Here is a 6375-nt window from a genome sequence, read left to right on the forward strand (position 1 = left end):
TTTAGATAGGCGAGAACAATGAAAATGAAACTCTTAGATTCGCTGGGTGAATAGTGTTTTCCCACCCAAGTCCACAAAAAAAACGCCTATTGGCATAGTTAAATAATAATAAGTTACATTTAATATTAAATAATAATTAATATAAATTAATAATTATTATTAATTTTAATAATAATAATAATAATTAATATAAATTAATAATTATTATTAATTATAATTATAATAATAATATTTTTAGTGTAATAGTTCTTTTTAAATATTTTTCCTATTACTATTCCCTACCTCAGCATGGTATAACGCATATGAGAATGAGCTGACTTTAAATTAAATCTAAATTGACCAAAAATTAAATTGTATTTTCTAATCTAAACATTAGAGAAAATTTTAATTTATTTTCTTAAAAATTTTAAATTTGTTTTTTCTCATTTTGATTAGTTAATTAGTCTGGCTCTTAATTTGCCATCATATATTTATGTACTTTCCAGTAGGTCACAGTTGATCGTACTCACAAATTGTACTGCCAAATTTCATTTCAGACATCTAGTTGTCCTTCTCATCCATATAATTTACAAGGTCCCTCACATTATTCTATGGTCTTATCACTATTTAATATTCGGCTCCCTTGTTTTTTTCTGGACTTGAAAACAAAGTCATTGATGTCAATGGTATTTGGTACTCTCTCAAAGCGTAAGTATTTTGGAAAGTAATTGATATGATGTATAATGCCTTCGAATGAGAGAAAAAAATGTATTCCGTATTTATGTGTAAAGCGAGGACTGTAATCTTGGTTCTGGATTGTTATAAGTTTCCAAAAATCTTTTTCTTTCCTATAATTCAAAGTTTATACATTGGTACTTATTATTGTAGGTCTTGTCCATGATAATGAAAAGAGAAAAAATAATGAAGTAATGGCGAGAATTTGCATAATACAAAGGCAAAGATAAAGGCGAATAAAGAAAAAGGACTTTGAATGACGAAAGGCATATCATGGATATTGCTTTAGTTCCTTTGTAAGGCACACCGTTCTTTCTAATTATAGATTGAATTATTTCAATGAGTATGCATGGAATTGTTTGATTATGTATGTACATGTGAAAGGATCAAGAATATGTTATTTTAAATATTAAAATTATATTATTTTAAATTTATTAACCCAAATCACTATGAATGTTGCATTATTTAAGTAAAATAGACTATCGTCAATTACTTTTCAATGATCCATAGTAAGTTACTTACTGAAGGATTCTTAGTGAATTTTAAAGTCATGTTGTCTATAATGGATTTTCAACCACCTATTGTTCATGAAGTTGGTGTTGTTTTCAATGGTTCTAGTTATTTCCAAAATCGTTGCTTTGTTGCAGGTGTGGAGATTGTTTTTAAATTACTTTTGTCTGTATGTTGTGGGCAGTTTTTGTCTCATGGATTTTCTTTAAGTGACATTAAAATATTAATGTCGTTGGTAGCATCTTCTCTGCAAATTTTTAGGGGTTAATATTCGCAGATGAGCTAATTTTGCATGCTTTTTCCAAAAAAAAAGATTCGCCAATTTCCATTTTTTTCTAAGGTGATTAGCCCAAATTTTATAATACACCATTATTTTACCTTAAAATTTGCCAAAATATTATATCGACTAATATAAAATCATTGGAAATATAAATATTTCTACAAAAATATCAACAAAAAATTTTACAATTTTCATATTACAGACTAGTAAGATTCGCCAAAGTTTCTAAACTTTAAGATAAACTTGCATCCTTAAAATTTTCCCTGGCTTCCTCTCTTAGTCATAAGGTATCCATTACTTGGTCATATCATGGATGAGTAAAAAGAAGATGGTCTTTCACATTAAATTGTTATATTTATTTATTTAGCCAATTATTAGTCATACATTATAGAACTTCCACATTAAGTTATTATCATTATTTATTTACCCAATTATTATTATCATTATTTATTTATCTAAATATTATTATACATTGTTTTCTTTAAATAAAATATTAAGTTTCCTTAATAATTTAATTAATAATTTAATTATAAATATATATTATATTTTAATGAAACAATATATTGTGAGAAGATGTAATTGTCTTAATGTATTTGAATTTGTGTTATATATTTATAAGAATTTTAATTTATTATATTCATTTTTTGGGGAATAAGATGCAGTAATGGTGCATAATTTTCATATTGTATTTGAATTTGTTTTAAATATGTATTATAATTAGAATTCAATTAAAATATAGTGTTTTAAAAATATTATTATGTTTCATATTAAAATTATATATTTATTGTAAAATTGTTTTACACTTTAACTATTTCTAGTTGTGTTAATCTCGTATAAAAAAATGTTGTAGTATTTTATCTTTGTAAAGTTGCACATTGAGAGAACATAGTAAGCAAATACAAATCTCTAATTGTGTATTATTAAAATGGGTGAACATGCTCTCTCCCCCTATATATATATATATATATATATATATATATATATATATTCAAAGTATCTTTATCAAATAATACACCAAATTTGAATTTAACATTGATTTGAATGACATGGTTATTAATATTATATTAAACATTATTAATTGTCGTGCAATTAATCTTATATCAAAGGTTCTATTGGTTCCATGTGCTTATTTTTAACAAAAAAACATCAAATACAAATTTCCAATTATAGTTGCAAAAAAATAATAAAGTTGCACATGGGAGAACATGCTAAGTATATATAAATTTCCATGAATGATGAAGAACATGAAATAATATGAGTTGGCTTAAATAATTTACATAAGTATTAAATAACATGCATAAAAAAATCTTCATTATTTTTACACAGAATCAACAAAAAAAAAAAGCTTCATACTTGTCAAAATTCAATCATTAAACTAAACGAAAAAACCTAACTATAAAACTTTGTTATATATTTATCAATAATAAATATTAATATTTTTAATATAATTATACTATTATAAATATTTTAACATAATCTAATAATTAAACTAAAACAAAATAATAAATAATTATACAAATTTGTTATATATTTATCAATAATAAATATAAATAAAGATATTAATAATTTTAATATAATTTTGCTAATTATAAATAATTTTAACACATATTTTACTGATGAAAAAATTACAATATAATCTATCTGCCCACAAATTAATACCCCTCGTTTTTTAAAACTTTTAAAGTTTTTTTTTTCTCCCAAAATTCCTCATCAATCCGCAAATTCAAACAAACTTTGTCTTATCTTGAGCATAAGATAAAGATTCTTATCGACAATTAAAAAAGGGTTAAATTAAGCCGCCTTTCTATTTCGACCATGGAAGTTGGCAGCTAGTATTCCTCGTTAAGACGGTGGATGACTACGGTTTATCACATAAACATCGCATTCTTTATCGACAATTAAAAAAGGGTTAAATTAGGCCACCTTTCTATTTCGACGATGGAAGGAAGCAGCTATATTCCTCTTTAAAACGGCACGTTTCTATTTCGCCGATGGAGGGAGCAGCAGTATTCCTCTTTAACACGGCAGATGAAAATGAGCCTAATAACATATTTTTAAAATATTTTATTTGGATTTTGTTTTTAGTGAGATTTTTTGGAAGATTTTTTTTGAGTTTTCTGATTAATTTTTTAAAATTTAGTAAAAATTTATTGAAATTACAAATTTAATCGATAACTTACAAAATTAAAATACTTTAAAATTTTTTCAAAATATTTAATCAAAATATATAATAAAAAAAACTAATTTAAATAACATAAATCAAAATTTGAAATCAAATTTCCTACTAAATTTTTACACCTGAAGATCTAAAAAAATCCAAACTCAACTCAGCTCAGCTCCCTCCGCTTTATTGGATTCTATTTTTCCTATTGGAGGTGCAAAGTGATATGTTCACTAAGGTTGTGCCACGTTAAAAAAGGCTGAGCACATTTCTATTTCGAGGATGGAAGGACGCTTAAGTTTCTTGGATCTCTAAGATGTGTCTCACGTTTTGCCACACGTCCGGTTTCTTCGGTTTACACGTCATTGAAACGTCCAGTTTTCACTTACGTGGTGTTCTCTGCTGGTTTTCGAGTCGATCTCCATCTCCATTATTTAGCTGCAGGTTTCAATTTTTTTCTTTATTTGGTGAAAATTTTCATAATGATGATTAAGGTACATGGCCTCCCATTCTCAGCGTGCACAGTAACGGTACTGGCCAACTGGCCTGTTTGAACGAGAAGGAGCTGGAGTACGAGCTGATCCCTGTAAATCTGATGGCGGGGCATCACAAGCAGTCTCCCTTTCTCTCGATGAACGTAAACCATATGGAATTCATTACAAAATTTATGGAATTCATTACAAAATTTCCACTTCAGAGCATTGCATGCTGTGTTTTATATATTTTTCCATGCAAGCACACAGTGATCATTCATGATTTTACATTCATTCTGTTTGGGTTTTTTCCAGCCTTTTGGACAGACACTTGCTACTCAAGACGGTGACCTCAACTTAATCGGTAATGCGAATGCCTACCACTATCCTGTCATTGATAAGATTGGGAAATCCTTTTCCGGTTAATAAATATCATATATTCATCTGATCTGTTTCATATGAATAAGAAATTCTTAGGAAACTAATAGATACTGTTGTTTTTGCAGAGTCGAGAGCAATCACAAAATATTTTTGTAAGAAATATGATCGACAAGGTATATGCGATAATCGGTTGGGGGGACATAGTTGCGCAGCCATCTTTAAGTAGATTGCAGATTCTTGGAATATCTGGGAATCCGACCGATATAAGCGCGGTCAATTTTTTGATTGCATCGGATTCCCAAATATTCCAGGGATCTGCAATCGACTCTCACCGACTCTCGCCGCAGTTGAGCAGTGGTGCCAGGTGGAGTCGCAACAATTCATGCAACAGCTTGCGAGATCATGCAACAGCCTGTCCTCATTCCCATTCCCTCTTCGCCAGATCATGCAACAGCTTGTCGTCATCCCCACGATAACGGGAGGGGCGACGGACGAAGCACTGGTTGAGAGTAACATGGAAAAGATGAGCAAAGTGTTGGAGTGTCCGTCAAAGAGCAAGTACTTGGCTGGAGATTTCTTCTGTCCACTGGATCTCCACCATTTAGCTTTTCTTAGTGGGCAAGGGCGACCTCGTTACCTCCAGAAGTCACGTGAATGCCTGGTTTCCAGTTTCAACGCATATATTCTCGGCCCGCGTGGACAAAAGTTTCCTCCAACATCAAATTTCCTTTCGTCACCCTGTCGGAATAAAATAAAATATCTGTCAGAGCTTTTTACAAGGATCGCCTTCCTCCCACCACTTTGCCATAAAATATCTCTCCTTTTCTGCACCAGTAACTACCCACATGATGCCGGATAATTTTGGTTAAGCTCCATTAATTTTTTACTAATTGCTGCTTATAATTATGGAAGTAAATTGCAATCTTTTCTTAATTTCTGGAAACTGCATTAATTTCCTTAAATTAAGGAAATCAACTGCAGTTAATAAATTTATTGTTGGGAGCTTCTGAAGTGGTCCATTACTCCATCTGGAGTTCTCTACTTTGATCTGTGGAACCCCTGACACATAGTCATCAGAAGCTCGATGAAAGCTTGACTATAAATTTATCTGTTTGGTCCCCAAGCTTGCATCTTAATCCCCTTCAGTGTTTACACCATCACGCTGGGAGAGCAGAGCTTGGAAGTGCCTTCAGACTTTCTGTATTCTTTTCTTTCTGCTTGGATGAAGATTGTGTTACGATATTTTTAGGCGTGGATAAAACAAGGCAGCAGCCTCATTTGAATGACTTTGGATTGAAGCTGGAGCGCTGTTTTCAGTCAAGAAAGCAAGTGGATTGTGGAAGCGTAATAGGAAAGTTTTGGTTTGCAGCAAGAGCGTTATCAATGGCTGGAGGTAATTTATTTTTCCTGGGCATTAAACCTTCATTTTGATTCTTTAAAGAAATTAATTCCGAATGTAAAGAATCGTATTTATGCTTGCATTTTAAATGGGCATTAAAGTTTATTCTAGTTTTTTACAATTCTTTAAGTTTTTATGATTTCTTTAAAGTTCTAATTCCGCATATAGAATCGTTGTCATAAACTAACATTGGTATCAGAGCGTACACACTTATCTCTGCCTTGGTGTGTTCTGCTTACCAAAATGTCACGTTCCCACAACTTTACATATACACATAATTTTATTTTTTTATTTAGTATATTACTATTACGCATACAATAATGGTTAACTGTTGTTTATAATAATATATGTTCAACCTATGGCCTCCACCAATATATACATGCCTAACCAAGGCAACGTATATATGTGGCCGGCGCTAAAGTTAAGACCAGCTATGCTTGATGTTACCTTACCTACT

At 30.4% G+C, this 6375-nt stretch overlaps 1 pseudogene across 1 annotated transcript; it reads left to right on the top strand.

Annotated features, from left to right (window-relative positions):
• The first annotated feature begins 4147 nt into the window (after positions 1-4147).
• Positions 4148-4784, top strand: LOC149154896 (glutathione S-transferase APIC-like; annotated as a pseudogene). The gene is made up of 3 exons (XR_016263554.1): positions 4148-4302; positions 4454-4502; positions 4645-4784. The product of XR_016263554.1 is annotated as a glutathione S-transferase APIC-like (transcript).
• Positions 4785-6375: the final 1591 nt, after the last annotated feature.

Source organism: Pinus tabuliformis, chromosome 9, assembly GCF_031772625.1.
Source record: "Pinus tabuliformis cultivar Carrire ecotype Pingquan chromosome 9, CPIR1, whole genome shotgun sequence".
Classification (NCBI taxonomy): domain Eukaryota; kingdom Viridiplantae; phylum Streptophyta; class Pinopsida; order Pinales; family Pinaceae; genus Pinus; species Pinus tabuliformis.